Consider the following 17,371-nt stretch of genomic DNA (forward strand, 5'->3'; position numbering starts at 1 on the left):
ACGGCAAATATTATCATCATTAGCAATATTTATAGTATAAGTGTTATTCGTCATTGTTATTATTATTATTAGTATTTTTAGTTTTTGTTACTATTAATATTATGATAATTATTTTTATGATTATTTGAGATACTAGTCTCATTTACCACTTATACTTATGCACCAAGATTACTATTTATTATCTCTAATGCCATTTTATTGTTATTTAATGTTAATGTTTTGCTTATATGATTGGTATTATAATTATTATAACTATTACTATTACAAGTATTATTACTATTTTCATTACTATTTTTATTATTACTATTTTATTATGACTATTTCATTATTATTATTATTGTTATTGTTATTGTTATTATTATTATTATTATTATTATTATTATTATTATTATTACTATTATTACTATTATTATTATTATTATTATTATTATTATTATTATTATTATTATTATTATTATTATTACCATAATTATTTTTATATTATATTGTTATTGTCATCATTGCTGATATTTTCTGCTTAGATTACGACTTATTGTTATTAATGTTATTGATATTAATACTTTACTACTACTGTTATAAATTGAAATTGGTTATTACCATTATCATTACTATTATTATTATTATTATTATTATTATTATTATTATTATTATTATTATTATTATTATTATTATTATCAATATCATTATTACTATCAATATCATTTTTATCATTATTATTATGTTATTATTTTATTATATACTACTATTATCTATATACAAAACACATTAATTGCCCTTACTATAAATACCACTGCTACTACTACTAGTGCTACTACGATTCACAGCATGGGTTCACAAAGGGTAGGTCTTGCCTTACTAACCTGTTGTCCTTCTACACTAAAGTAATCGAGGCGGTTGACCGAGATGAAAACTATGACATATTGTATTTAGATTTCAGTAAAGCGTTCGACAAAGTTCCCCCATCACCGGCTATTACTAAAATTACAGGCTCACTGCGTAGATAGGAAAGTTTTGAAATGGATCAGGGCGTGGCTTAGTGGTAGGAAGCAGAGAGTGCAAATCAACGGTAAAAAATCTGAATGGGGCAGTGTTACGAGTGGAGTCCCACAAGGGTCGGTGTTGGGTCCTCTGCTTTTTATTATTTACATCAATGACTTGGACACAAGAATTAGTAGTGATGTCAGCAAGTTCGCAGATGATACCAAGGGACGCTAGCGTTCTCCAGGATGAGCTTGACAGACTATATGATTGGGCGAGGAAGTAGCAGATGGAATTCAATGTCGGGAAGTGTAGCATTTTGAGTGTAGGTAGGAATAACCCCTCACACAATTACTCCTTAAATGGCATTCCTCTAAGCAGGTCTGGGCGTGAGGGAGACTTAGGAGTCCGAGTGAGCGCTGACCTCCGTCCTAGGGCTCAATGCATTCAGGCTAAAAATCGGGCAAACAGAGTACGTGGTTTCATCTCAAGGAGCGTAAGCAATTGGAGCGCTGAAGTCATCCTCAAACTTTACTTAGCACTAGTTAGACCTCATCTCGATTATGCAGTTCAGTTCTGGTCCCCCTACTATAGAATGGATATAAAGATGTTAGAATCTGTACAGAGGAGGATGACAAAGATGATTCAGGGGGTGAGAAACTTGCCTTATGAAGACAGGCTGAAGCGGTTAAATCTACACTCTCTAGAAAGGCGAAGGTTGCGAGGAGACTTGATCGAAGTCTATAAATGGATGAAGGGCTTTAATAAAGGGGATGTCAATAAGATTTTGATACTAAAAGAGCCAGGTAAGACGCGTAGCACTGGTTTTAAGTTAGACACATTCAGATTTAACAAAGACATAGGCAAGAATTGGTTCACCAATAGAGTGGTAGATGAATGGAACAGGCTTGGGAGCCATGTTGTGGGTGCCAATACCGTAGATACATTCAAGAAGAGGTTAGATAAAGCCATGGATGGTGAGGTAAGGTGGGGTAGAGTGTACAGGAGCTGCCTTGTATAGGCCGACTGGCTTCTGCAGACTCCTTACGTTCTTATGTTCTTACTACTTCTACAACTGCAACTTCTACTACTACTACTACTACTACTACTACTACTATTACTATTACTACCACTGCTACAACTGTTACTACTGCTACTACTATTACTAATATTACTACTACTCATTATTATTATTCATTACTATTACTACTACTACTACTACTACTACTACTACTACTATACTACTAATATGATAGATAATGTATAACTACTAGTTTTTATCATTGGTGATTTGATTAGTTGGACAATACTTTGCTATTTTTCTTTTACTAATGATGTAGCATTATCATTCATCATTGTGTGTTTTATACGTAGATTACGACTTCTAAGCATTACTGCTATTGTTGTTCAACCTACTATTATGTCTATCCCTATGATTCAAATTGTCTTACTATCAATATTTTATATTATTATTATTATTGTTATTATTATTATTATTATTATTATTATTATTATTATTATTATTATTATTATTACTATTATTATTACTATTATTATGATTATCATCATCATTATCATCAGTATTACTATAATTATTTTATCAATATACATACTACCAACGCCACAACCACCACTACTACTACTACTACTACTACTACTACTACTTTTTGTACAGGTCTCCATCCAATAGAGTTGCGTTGTGAGCGGTATATTTTCTCATATCCTTTCACAAAGCAATTCATTGGCCCCACCCCGCCAATGACTGTGGCCGACAACCATCTTTATTTAGTATTACAAACCTTACTAAACATATTTTTCTTAAGCTAACAGAGCTTGTGGTTGATACGACTATCAACCACCGTCGCCTTAAAGTCCAGGTCGGCAATATGGGTGGTTTTGGGTGCAGGTGACCTGGTTCCTCTCAGGCAGACCAAGGCTGATCTCAGGAGGGAGAAGGACAACCTGCATCTCATCCAAGCGATCACACTGCTTCTCGGCTGCTGTTTCTTATCCGCCAGTGTTTCGGTGAGTCTTGCGTAGAAGCTCTGCGCCCTTGGTCCCATCCCTCCTGCCGTCGTGAATACTACCGGGGTGAAGGAGCCCTGGTCCACATTCTGTATTCTTTCTTCATATGCTTTGTTCTTCTCTTGTTCGTTTCTTCTGTGGGCTGCATCAAGGGTCAGGTCTCTGTGGCAATGGACCATGGGATCAAAGATCCTTATGTCAAAATATGCCCTTTGTCCACGAGTCCAAAACCCTCTGGCGCCAACATCCACTCGTCTTTCGTTCGAAACATTAGTGGTGCGTCTGGCGATATACTATTACTCCTACCACCACTACTACTACTACTACTACTACTACTACTACTACTACTATTACTACTACTACCACTACTACTACTACTACTACTACTATTACTACTACTACCACCACTACTACTACTACTACTACTACTACTACTACCATAACGATTACTGTAACTATTACTGATACTGCTATTACTATTACTCCTACCATCACTACTACTACTACTACTACTACTACTACTACTACTACTACTACTACTACTACTACTACTATTACTGCTACTAATACTATTAGTACTACTACCACTACTACTACCACTACTACTACTACTACTACTACTACTACTACTACTACCACTACTACTACTTCTACAACCACCTTAACTGCAAACATGGCAACTATGTGTATATCTGTACATTTAAATATTGCAATATTAATAATATTGCACCATGGATAAACACTTTTTTTAATTAATTACACGATGTGTCATGTATAGAATGTGTCCTTATACATCACACCCAGTGCAGCGTTTTCTTAAGGAATTTTCTTTTTTTGTTTCTTTTCTCTCGTTCTTTCTCTTCTTTATATTTCTTTCTTTATCACTATGATCCACTTATGTCACATTCTGTTTAATGAACTCGAACAGAATTACGCTAGTGCAGACATCGGTATGGAAATAGTCAATCAAATACACGGACATATGGATTTTGATTCCATATCCAAATATTATGACAAAAATAGCTACAACAATCGTATCAATCTCTCAACACGACAGACTTATACTTAATGCGTATGAACTCTAGATCGTTATAAACAATTCTGATAATATTAGGTCTTTCGTTAAATGTCTTCAAACACCACCAGATATTTTAGACTTGGCTTAGTAAAAACAACAAGCACCTTCATGAATTTGCTGGATACCACTCCTATGACCTCATCAGAAATACTCGACCTCAGGGAGGGGTCTCAATTTTTGTTTCAAACACTTTACAGTCAGAACAAATTGAGGAATTAACAATTGTAAAGGAAAATATTGAAATTAATACTGTTAGAATAAACTCAAATTCATTTAATATCACAATATGCGCAGTTTACAGATCCAACAGTAAATATATAGCTGTTGAAGAATTTACAGATATTCTGAATACACTCTTAAGAATTTCAATAGATTTTTTTCTTTTATAATTTTAGGAGATTTTAACATTAACCTCTTAGAACACACAACACATATCCCTACAAACAATTTCCTTGTGAATGTCCAATCTCTCAATTGCACTCCTCATATTGCCAGACCTACAAGATATCCTGACAGCATTAATCTAGGAGAACCATCCTTATTGGACCATATCTATACAAATTTTAACAGAAACTTTACCTCGGGAATTATACATTTCCTTATCTCTGACCATCTCCCAATATTTTTAAACGTAGCTATTCCCCCAGCGAACCATAAACTGCATAAGATTACTTAAAAAAAAATATAGGACAAGAAGGCAAACAACTCTTTTCCCACAATTTTTTTTTAAACATATTAAAGTGGGATAATCTCCTTCTCTCGGAAGACATTAATTATAACTATGATATAATTATTACCAAAATCCAAGAAATATATAACCATTGCTTTCCTTTAAAAACTAAGTATCTAACTGACAAAAGATTAAACAATCCTTGGATAACTACTAACACAAGCCGTTCTAAATTCAATAAGGTTAAAAACAACTTATACAAAGATTATAAAATTGGCGCTGTATCAGAAAATTGCTACAAACAATATCGCAATACCTTAACAGAGTAATTAAAACTGCTAAACAAGCTCATTATATGGCTATATTTGCGAACTTTAAAAAGGACAGAAGAAAAATATGGAAAACCATAAATCAATGAAAAAAACGAACACAAAAAGAATTACCTAAACTATATATCCCATAACAACAGAATATAAAAAAATTCCTTTAGACATAGCTGAAGCATCTAATGACTATTATATTAACGTTGCCCCTAGCTTGGATAAAAATATCCCACCATCTAATGAGAACCCGTTAAGGTTTCTTCGAGGTGACTGACTACCCAACATCCATGGCAGTTCCCACAATATACCCACAATATGCAATTAATATAATTAATTCCTTGCAAAATGAGAAAGGCAGTACACATGAGATCTCTATATTTCATATTAAATCAAATAAACATCTAATAGCCATACCATTATCTATGCTGTTTAACCAATCTATTGCCATTGGTAAATTTCCACATTGCTTAAAACATGCCACTGTTATACCCAATTGCAAAAAAGGTCCGAAGGATATTATAGGAAATTTATAGGCCAATATCTCTGCTAAATGGTTACTCCAAAAAAAAAAAAAAAAAAATAATGAAAAAGTTTTTGATATAATTTCTTGAGGTTAAATCCATATTGAACCCAGAACAGTTTGGCTCCCGTCAAGGCCTGAGCACCTTCAATGCTTTGAGTTCTTTCACTGAACAAATCTATTCTACTTTGGATTCTAAACTTTCATTACTTAGCGTTTTTATTGACTTTACAAAAGCTTTCGATACAGTAAGACATAATATTTTACTTAAAAAATAGAATATTATGGGATACGGGGTATTATACATACATGGCTGGTTTAAAGATTATCTAACAAACAAAACTCAATCTGTCAAAATTCAAAACTATATATCCACACCAAAACTTATCAAATACGATGTCCCTCAAGGGAGTATTCTTGGTCCGATACTATTTCTTCTTTACAATAACAATCTAGCTCAAATATTCCTGAATTTTAAAGCAATACTTTTTGCTGACGACTCCACTTTATATATTACTGGTAAAGACCCAACTGATATTATTAACAGAGCCAACACTGACCTCAAAATTTTCCATGACTGGTGTGTAAATATGACTGACTGTTAATTTAAGTAAAACATATTTTATGTTGTTCACCAACAACATATCAGTAAACTTACCCCCTTCACAGCATCAAAATGATGTTATCAAGAAAACAACCCAACATACATTACTTGGCGTGACCAATGACCAAGCCTTGACATTCAAACAACATATATCTGGACTAAGTCTCAAATTATCACGGTTGATTTATCTCCTCCACCAGGTTAAATATCTCATGCCCTTAAATGTACTAAAAATTCTTTACCATGCCCATGTCCTGCCTTACCTCAATTATTGCATAGCCATATGGTGCAATACCTCTCCTACTCACTTACTGGCATTGTTCAGACTCCAGAAGAAAATTGTTAGGATTAAAACAAAGAGTGACCATCTAGATTCTAGAACACACACAACCACTTTTCAAAGAGACCAACATTTTAAAACTTTTTGACCTAAATAAATTACACATTGGAATTAATATGTTTAAAGTTCTAAGAAATAACCCAATCAACCACAACACAATTATCCAACACGCACTCGTGGAAATCTTACATCGCCACAACATTATCTAACGCTATTCAAACATTCCCTATCATACTCAGGCCCAAAACTGTGGAATTCGATACTTAGTCACATAAAACTTTTGCCAGCAACAAGTTCTTTTAAAAGACTGTATACAAAATATGAAATAGCTAAGTATTAGAAATTTGAAGTATCTTTATTACAAATAGCACCTGTCGTAATTCAACTTTCTACAAACGAACTATTATTATTTATCCTTCTCTTTCCTTTCCCTCTCCCATGTAAGTACTGTACATACTGTTATGTTCATGGCCAACAAGGCATAAATTTGTTTCCGAGTAGGAAGAGGCATATATAATATATATATATATATATATATATATATATATATATATATATATATATATATATATATATATATATATATATATATATATATATATATATTTTTTTTTTTTTTTGTCTGTCTGTCTTGTTTGGTGTATTTCATGGGCAAAATTTAATTAATATTTTGCCCCCAAAAACACTGTTTTATATGGGCTACTTGCTCATGTATTACATAATATTACAATATATTGTTACATTTACATTTTCTTTTGCAAGTATAATAAAGAGTTTCAAAGAGTTTCAAACCCAGCGACTTTTAGGTCCCCTTCACACTGTGCCGACTCAGCAACCGGCGATCTTCTTTCCGACCATGAGCGACCCTTTCACATCATCATTTGACACCCAAGATTTTATGTACCCTAGAGGCGTGGGTTGTTGTTCCCAGAGTCGGTACATTGTGAAGGGAGCCTTAAACCCCCTCCACACTGTGCCGAGTCTGGGCCACGACAACGCACGACTCTAGGATACACGAGATCTTGGCCTAAAAGAGGTCTAGAAACGGTCGCCGGATGCTGAGCGGACGTCGTGAGGGCAGCGTGGGGTAGTGAGGGTTAGCACGAAAAAGTGTTCCCCACTAAATTTTCACGACAAGCGTGGGCAAGAGTCTGGACGAACAGTCATTTCCGGTTTAAGTCTGAGGGAGGTCGGGGACTGTCTTCAAGACTGTCCCCGACGGTCTTGGCTTGGCCTGAGACAGTTGCGAAGTGTTGGGGCTATTTTTTAATTTTTTTTACCTGTTCCTGTCGTCGGTGCAGACTACTTATGAAAAATGAGGGAATGTCGTGAACATAGTTTTTGTCTAATGAAGGACGTTCGTGACGGCTGTCGGCTCAGAAATATTTGCTAACACGTTGTCTGGAAGTTGGCAGGATACTGACTGCCACCAAGTTAGCAGCATGTCTCATGACTAAATATTTTTAGACGGCTACCGTCTGTCGACCAATTGGCTGAGTGTCGGCCATCTAATTTTTATCGCTGGATGTGGAGTCCTCTTACTCCATTTCGGCCTTAAATTTTAAAATTGTCATTCTGCGTCCAGCGGAGCACAACATAAATTTTTGTGCATGGTTGCGTTTAAATGGCACAACTTTGGGAGCCATCATTGCACGCCCTCACTCCTGTTGCCTCTCCCTGGGGTTGCATGGAATGACGAAAAGCCATTAAATATACTCAATGACCCCATGGACTGATGTCTGCGGCCAAAACATCCTTTTTAAATTTGGACAGACTTCGGCGGCAGTTAGCAAGGCTGCCGCCCAGACAATCGGGAAGACCGTATAGAGAAGACCGACGGCCAACTCCTTGGCAACTCAGCCGCAACTGTCGGGAAGCTGGTTGGCCAACCAGTTCATAGACAGTCTTACCGAAAGTCGGTGACCGTCTACAAGACTGTCGTCATGACCGTTTGCTAATGTCGACCAATCGGTCGGCAGAGTCATGGTTGTCGTAGACATGGCGCCATTTCAAATATTGACCGTTGAGACTCGTCTTGATACTAAGTGCCAACATTTCGCCGATATGCTGGCAACTAATTGGGCAAATTTCCCTTACAGGAGACGACCGTCGGTAATCATAATATATATATATATATATATATATATATATATATATATATATATATATATATATATATATATATATATATATATATCTATATATATATAGTGCTTGTGGAATGAGTGCGTGTGAAACGAGTGTTTGTGGAATGAGTGCGTGTGAAATGAGTGTGTGTGGAATGAGTGTTTGTGGAATGAGGGATTGTGGAATGAGTGGATGTGGAATGAGTGTGTGTGGAATGAGTGTTTGTGGAATGAGTGTTAGTGGAATGAATGCGTGTGGAGTGAGGGGGTCTGGAATGAGTCCTTGGAATGAGCGAATGTGGAATGAGTGAGACAAAGAAAACAAAATAACTACAGAGTTCCCATTCAATTTCTACGGTGGAGGCGCCGAGTGCGGGTCATTCAATATAGCGGCCGGCGGCCGAACGCTGACGGGGGAGATAACCCCTCCATGTGTATTAGAACTCAGTGGGAGGGAGGCGCACTATTACGCTATACGTAGCAACGTAAAAATGATGAAACATAGAATACCTTCACATATGTAGATTTTATATATATATATATATATATATATATATATATATATATATATATATATATATATATATATATATATATATATATATATATATATATATATATATATATATATATATATATATATATATATATATATATATATATATATATATATATATATATATATATATATATATATATATATATATATATATATATATATATATATATATATATATATATATATATATATATATATATATATATATATATATATATATATATATATATATATATATATATATATATATATATATATATATATATATATAAGTTTGTGGATGTATGCATCTATGTATGTAGGCATGCACATATATCTTTCTATGACTTGCACTTCATCTATTAATTGAGCCTCAATTTTTTTTTTATTTGAACTTCAACTTTTAAAATTTGAAATTCAACTTTTTTAGTCTGAAATTCAACTTTTTAAATTTGATTCAACTTTTTTAATTTCAAATTCAAATTTTTAAATTTGAATTTCAACTTTTTAAATTTGAATTTCATCTTTTTAAATTTGAAATTCAACTTTTTAAATTTGAAATTCAACTTTTATAATTTGAAATTCAACTTTTAATTTGAAATTCAACTTTTTTAATTTGAAATTCAACTTTTTAAATTTGAATTTCAACTTTTTAAATTTGAATTTCAACTTTTTAAATTTGAAATTCAACTTTTTTACTTTGAGGGTGAAAAGGTGTATCTCATAAGTTATCTCGTTACATACAAAAGCTAGTGATAGGCTACTCATGCCCCCCCCCCCCCCCCCCATCTCTTTCTCTCTCTCTCTCTCAGACACACACACACACACACACACACACACACACACACGCACACACACACTATCGTCTCTCACGTTAAAATATTGTAGAGAGAAAAGCATTGTAATGATGCGGGACGAGTAAAAACATATAAAGCGAACCTAATCGGATTGAAGTCAAAATATTAATGTAATCAATAGGTCCTACAAGAGGATGGGTTGGAAATACGGAAAGTCGAATTGGGTCGAAGTAATGAAACGTGTATGTGTGTGTGTGTGTGTGTGTGTGTGTGTGTGTGAGAGAGAGAGAGAGAGAGAGAGAGAGAGAGAGAGAGAGAGAGAGAGAGAGAAATAATTTTCATGAATAGCCTATAATGTGCTTCTGTAAATATAACGGGATAAGCTATGATTTTACTCATTTGTTATTTTTTATATGGCACAACACTTCAAAATTCTCTCTCTCTCTCTCTCTCTCTCTCTCTCTCTCTCTCTCTCTCACACACACACACACACACACACTCACACACACACACGCACAAGAAGAAAAAAAATCGGCTCACGTTAACATATTGTAGAGAAAACAAAATATATAGTTGAGGAATTAGTGCAAACATGGAGATAGGCTATTCGGATTGAAGTAAAAAGTGTATGTGTGAGGGGGTGGTGATGCGTCTCGTCAGGAGAACACCGCTGGTCCTGCCACACTGGCGGGCCGCGGGTAAGTGGGTAATGCCACTCACGTTTGGCAGCGAACACGGCATCCGGACGCGCTGGCCCTAGATCCAAGAAGACGTTAGCGATATCGCTAACTGAGATACCGATGTAAACATTCGTTAATGGCATCCAAGAAGCTAAACTATGACGTCACAGCGTGGTTAACTTAACGATCGAGAGCCCCAGTTCATCATGATAAACTTATTTATGATTTTTTTAGCATTAGATATAGGTTTTAGAGTACACAGAGCAAATTTAATTATAAAAGGATGATCTATACACACCGCACACGACTTAAATATCAACACGAGCGCTGCCTCGCTGCCAGCTGGACATTTCATTCTGCCACACCGCCGCAGCGTCGCCACCACTCTAGTGTGTTGACAGGCTTGGAGGTGCAAGGAGGTGCGGTGCAGCTCAGCACGGTGAGGCTCTACTCGTTGGCTTGTCCTGTCAATTGCTTTTTTTATTCTTGTTTATTGCGTTGCGTCCACAGGTTATTTTTTTTTTCGATTAATAAGTTTTAGTGTGTTGTATATATTCTGTATGTGTGTATTCTCGTAAACTGACCTTTTACAGGTGGGAGGGGTGTAAAAAATCGCTATTTGCGAGGGAAAGGATTATGACATTCCTTAAACAACGGCAACAATTTCGTCCGTGAGTGAACACTGATGAGCATTTCCCGCAGTTGCCCTCAGATCTTCAGTTGCTATATATCCAGAAAAGTCTGGATTTCTCCAGAATGCCAGAATTCCAGAATTTTGACAAATATACCCAGAGTTTTTCATGCTTAGCCAGAAAAAATCCCTTAAAACTTCTTAATTTCTAGAATTTACTGTTTAATGATCAACTGATTAAGTTCAGTAAATAATCAGATTACCATATACAGCATTGAGTTTCAAGTACTTCGTGTATTTATATACGGACAGTAGCTGTTGAGTTGAAACTTGAAGACATAAACAGAAACAGTACCCGTACGCTTCTCGTCAAGACGGCAGTCACCAGTGTTATCACTTTGTGGGCATGTAGTAGACTCTGTACCCAGAAATCTGTGGGTAAGCAGGCCCTTTATGGGTGCCTTTGTGGATGAGGCTATTTTACGTCATATTTGGGGAAAACTAATTGTGAGTAAATTTGTGGGTATTCCATCCAATGAGTGAATAAAATGTACGATATTGTGGGTGGCGTCCAAGACAGAAGTGGCAACACTGGGCCACTCACGAGTCACGGCAGTACTGTGTCGACTCGTTGCCTTGCCCGCGAGTGAGTGCGATGGTATTATTATATGATCATATTACAGTGATTATTCTTGAAATAACTAATAATTATATATCACTACATATACAGGAGTGTTTCTGGGATACATTAGTCTGTACATGATGGACATGACAATGCTGTTTGAAGTCTCTATGCCACTGTGGCTGCCAAGTGCCAATCCCGTCGAGATATTTGAATCGTGTCATATACGTGATCGGTTGTACATTCCGGGCAAAAACACAGAAGCACAGCAAAAAGAAGCCAGATTCTACCAAAAACATACGACTAAAGGTAATAGAGAGCAAATTAAGTCATAATAATATCAGGGATGCCATACTCAATCGTTATGACTTCGTGATTTTTAATACTCTCACGAGAATTATTACAAGTGTCGTGAATTTGTTGCGCCGGGCTGCATTTTGCCCAAGTGTAAGGGAGTTTTTAGGCTTGCCTGTAGTCATATGTACAAGTCAAATGATCCAGAAAATATGTAAGGTAAGAAAAATGATACCTTTATAATACGTACTGTACTGTATTCCAAATCTCTCTCTCTCTCTCTCTCTCTCTCTCTCTCTCTCTCTCTCTCTCTCTCTCTCTCTCTCTCTCTCTCTCTCTCTCTGTGTGTGTGTGTGTGTGTGTGTGTGTGTGTGTATATATATATATATATATATATATATATATATATATATATATATATATATATATATATATATATATATATATATATATATATATATATATATATATATATATATATATATATATATATATATATATATATATATATATTTTTTTTTTTTTTTTTTACAGCAAAGGAGACAGCTCAAGGGCACAAAAAAGTAAACATTAATAAAAAAAAAGCCCGCTACTCGCTGCTCCTAAAAAGAATCCAAAGAGGTGGCCGAAAGATAAGTCAGTTTCGGGAGGAGAGGTGTCCTGATACCCTCCTCTTGAAAGAGTTCAAGTCGTAGGCAGGAGGAAATACAGATGAAGGAAGATTGTTCCAGAGTTTACCAGCGTGAGGGATGAAAGAGTGAAGATGCTGGTTAACTCTTGCATAAGGGGTTTGGACAGTATAGGGATGAGCATGAGTAGAAAGTCGAGTGCAGCGGGGCCGCGGGAGGGGGGGAGGCATGCAGTTAGCAAGTTCAGAAGAGCAGTCAGCGTGGAAATATCGATAGAAGATAGAAAGAGAGGCAACATTGCGGCGGAATTTAAGAGGTAGAAGACTATCAGTATGAGGAGGAGAGCTGATGAGACGAAGAGCCTTTGCCTCCACTCTGTCCAGAAGAGCTGTGTGGTGGAGCCCCCACATGAGATGCATACTCCATACGAGGGCGGACAAGGCCCTGTATATGGACAGCAACTGTGCAGGGGAGAAGAACTGGCGGAGACGGTACAGAACGCCCAGCCTCGAGGAAGCTGATTTAGTAAGAGATGAGATATGAAGTTTCCAGTTGAGATTTTGAGTTAAGGATAGACCGAGGATGTTTAGTGTTGAGGAAGGTGATAGCTGGGTGTTGTCAAAGAATAGGGATAGTTGTTTGGAAGATTGTGTCGAGTGGATAGGTGGAGAAACTGTGTTTTGAGGCGTTGAAGGACACCAGGTTCTTCTTGCCCCAATCGGAAATAATAGTAAGGTCTGAGGCTAAGCGTTCTGCAGCCTCCAGCCTTGAGTCGTTAAGTTCCTGAAGGGTGGGTCTTCTATTAAAAGAAGTTGAATAATGCAGAGTGGAATCATCGGCGTAGGAATGGATAGGACAGTTCGTTTTGGAAAGAAGATCATCAATGAACAACAGAAAAAGAGTGGGAGATAGGACAGAACCCTGTGGGACACCACTGTTAATAGATTTAGGGGAAGAACAGTGACCGTCTACCACGGCAGAAATAGAACGGTCAGAAAGGAAACTGGAGATAAAGGTACAGAGAGAAGGATAGAAACCGTAGGAGGGTAGTTTAGAAAGCAAAGATTTGTGCCAGACCCTATCAAAAGCTTTTGATATGTCCAGCGCAATAGCAAAAGTTTCGGCTAAGAGAGGATGACCAAGAGTCAGTTAAGAAGGCTAGGAGATCACCAGTAGAACGCCCCTTGCGGAACCCATACTGGCGATCAGATAGAAGGTCAGAAGTGGAAAGGTGCTTTTGAATCTTACGGTTAAGGATTGATTCAAAAGCTTTAGATAGACAAGAAAGTAAAGCAATAGGACGGTAGTTTGAGAGATTGGAGCGGTCACCCTTCTTAGGTACAGGCTGTGTGAAGGCATACTTCCAGCAAGAAGGAAAGGTAGATGTTGACAGGCAGAGGCGAAAGAGTTTGACCAGGCAGGGTGACAGCACGGAGGCACAGTTTTTAAGGACAATAGGAGGCACTCCATCAGGTCCATAAGCCTTCTGAGGATTGAGGCCAGAGAGGGCATAGAAAACATCATTTTGAAGAATCTTTATAACAGGCATAAAGGAGTCAGAGGGGGGATGAGTAGGAGGAATATGCCCAGAATCGTCCAGAGTGGAGTTTTTAGAAAAAGTTTGAGAGAAGAGTTCAGCCTTAGAGATAGATGAGACGGCAGTGTTGCCGTCAGGACTGAGAGTGGAGGGAAAGATGAAGAAGTGAAGTTGGAGGAGATGTTTTGGCTAGATGCCAGAAGTCACGGGAAGAGTTAGAGAAAGCAAGGTTTGACATTTTCTATTAATGAAAGAATTTTTGGTTAGTCGGAGAATAGATTTGGCACGATTTCGGGCAGAAATGTAAAGTTCATAATTAGCATTAGTTTGAAGGCTCTGGTATCTTTTGTGAGCTACCTCTCTATCATTGACAGCACGAGAACAAGCGTGATTAAACCAAGGCTGTTTAGCGTGAGGAGTAGAGAAAGAACGAGGAATGTATGCCTCCATTCCAGAGACAATCACCTCTGTGATGCGCTGAGCACACACAGAGGGGTCTCTATCCTGGAAGCAATAATCATTCCACGGGAAATCGGAAAAGTACATCCTCAGGTCGTCCCATCGAGCTGAAGCAAAATGCCAGAAGCATCGCCTCTTCGGTGGGTCCAGAGGATGTACAGGAGCGATAGGACAGGATGCAGAAATAAGATTGTGATCGGAGGAGCCCAACGGAGAGAACAGTTTGACAGAATAAGCAGAAGGGTTTGAGGTAAGGAAGAGGTCTAGAATGTTGGGCCGATCTCCAAGACGGTCAGGAATACGTGTAGGGTGCTGGACCAACTGCTCTAGGTCGTTGAGGATAGCAAAGTTGTAGGCTTGTTCACCAGGATGGTCAGTGAAAGAGGATGAAAGCCAAAGCTGGTGGTGAACATTGAAATCTCCTAGGATGGAGATTTCAGCGAAGGGAGAGTGGGTCAAGATGTGCTCCACTTTAGAATTCAAATAGTCAAAGAATTTTACATAGTTGGTAGAGTTAGGTGAGAGATAAACAGCACAGATGTATTTAGTAATAGAATGACAGTGAAGTCTTAACCAGATGGTGGAAAATTCAGAAGAGTCAAGGTCGTGGGCACGAGAGCAAGTGATGTCGTTGCGCACGTAGGCGCAACATCCAGCTTTGGATTGAAATTTAGGATAGAGATAGTAGGAGGGAACCGAGTAGAGATTGCTGTCAGTAGCCTCAGAAACCTGTGTTTCGGTAAGGAAGAGAAGGTGAGGTTTAGAGGAGGTGAGATGATGTTCCACAGAATGAAACTTAGAGCGAAGACCGCGAATGTTGCAGAATTTGAGAAGAAAGAGGTTCGAGGAGTTAACAAGACACCTCTCGGGTCGGTAGCCAGAAGGGAGTCCTCCTGGGGAATTTGTGGTCCCCCAGGCGGGGACTCCGAGGCATTGCTTAATTGAGCCATTTTGAATTTTGAATTTTGGAAAAAGGTGTATATGTTATGTGAATGTAGTGTGGTGTGGATAAAGAGAGGATCTGTCTTTAGAGAGCATGCTGAACTACTCTCTGGTGTTGGTGAGACAATAGGGAAACGGTTAGTGAGGACATGGGAAGGGTCTTTGGAGGGCTTCAGCTCCCTTCTCACCTCCCATATATACCTCACCGGGAGTGGCTTGCGCCCGTTCGGTAGGTGTCTTCCTACCTACTCCAGCCATATATATATATATATATATATATATATATATATATATATATATATATATATATATATATATATATATATATATATATATATATATATATATATCCAGAATTTCCAAGAAATATCCAGAATTTTTTGCCTTTGTTTCCCAGAAAAGTGCTGTCAGTCATCTGGCAACGCTGTGACTGTGTGTTGCCCTCAGGTCTTCAAGGTGTATAGGCGTGCTTTGGTTAGCTCTGGGTTGACTATGTCTGGTGGGAGCGAGAGGGTGATGTGTGACGCCGTGGCTGGTGAGACGGCTGACGGAGGTGCATTGGAGGGTGGAGGCTAGGGGCAAAGACTATAAAAGAAAGATAGGAAAGCTTCTATCTAAATGCGATTAAGAAAATGTGAGGCAGATATAGACCGCCTTCTGTTAAGCCGACGCCAAACTATATCAAGTACGTCGTCTGCAAGTGTACGGTCTCCTCTTCATCTTGTTGTGACCTTATCGCTTTGTAGTTTGTACCATATGCTTAGATCTTATTTTTGACATTATGTATGAATAATATTCATTTTTTCATTATTCATTATGTAGCTATTATATGATTATTATATGCTATCTTTCATCAGTGGTGGGCGGTATAACCACAAAGACCATAGTTCATGAAGCGTATTTTTTTAACACACACACACACACACACACACACACACACACACACACACACACACACTTCCTTAATGTAATCCTTAATGTAATCAATAGCTCCACCAAGAGGATGGGTGGGAAATACGGAAAGCCGAATTGGGTCGAAGTAATGAAATGTGTATGTGTGTTTGTGTGTGTGTGTGAGAGAGAGAGAGAGAGAGAGAGAGAGAGAGAGAGAGAGAGAGAGAGAGAGAATTTTCAGGAATAGCCTATTATTAGCTTCTGTAAATATAACGGGATAAGCTATTATTTTACTGATTTGTTATTTTTTATATGGCACAACACTTCAAAATTCTCTCTCTCTCTCTCTCTCTCTCACACACACACACACAAAAAAAAAAAAGGCTTCCGTTAACATATTGTAGAGAAAAAAATAATATAATTGAGGAATTAGTGCAAATACGGAGATAGGCTATTCGGATTGAAGTAAATAGTGTATATGTGTGTGGGGGGTGGGGGGATGCGTCTTGTTAGGAGGACACCACTGGTCTTGCCACACTGGTGGGCCGCGGGCAAGTGGTAGGGGTGGGCAGGTACCGGTACCAGCTAAATGGTACGGTACCGGTACCAGATTGCTCGGATTTATTTATTGGATTTATTGATAATTCTTCATGTCCGATTTTTTTTTTGGTTGCTAATAAATAT

This window comes from Eriocheir sinensis, chromosome 55, assembly GCF_024679095.1.
Source record: "Eriocheir sinensis breed Jianghai 21 chromosome 55, ASM2467909v1, whole genome shotgun sequence".
NCBI classification, from domain to species: domain Eukaryota; kingdom Metazoa; phylum Arthropoda; class Malacostraca; order Decapoda; family Varunidae; genus Eriocheir; species Eriocheir sinensis.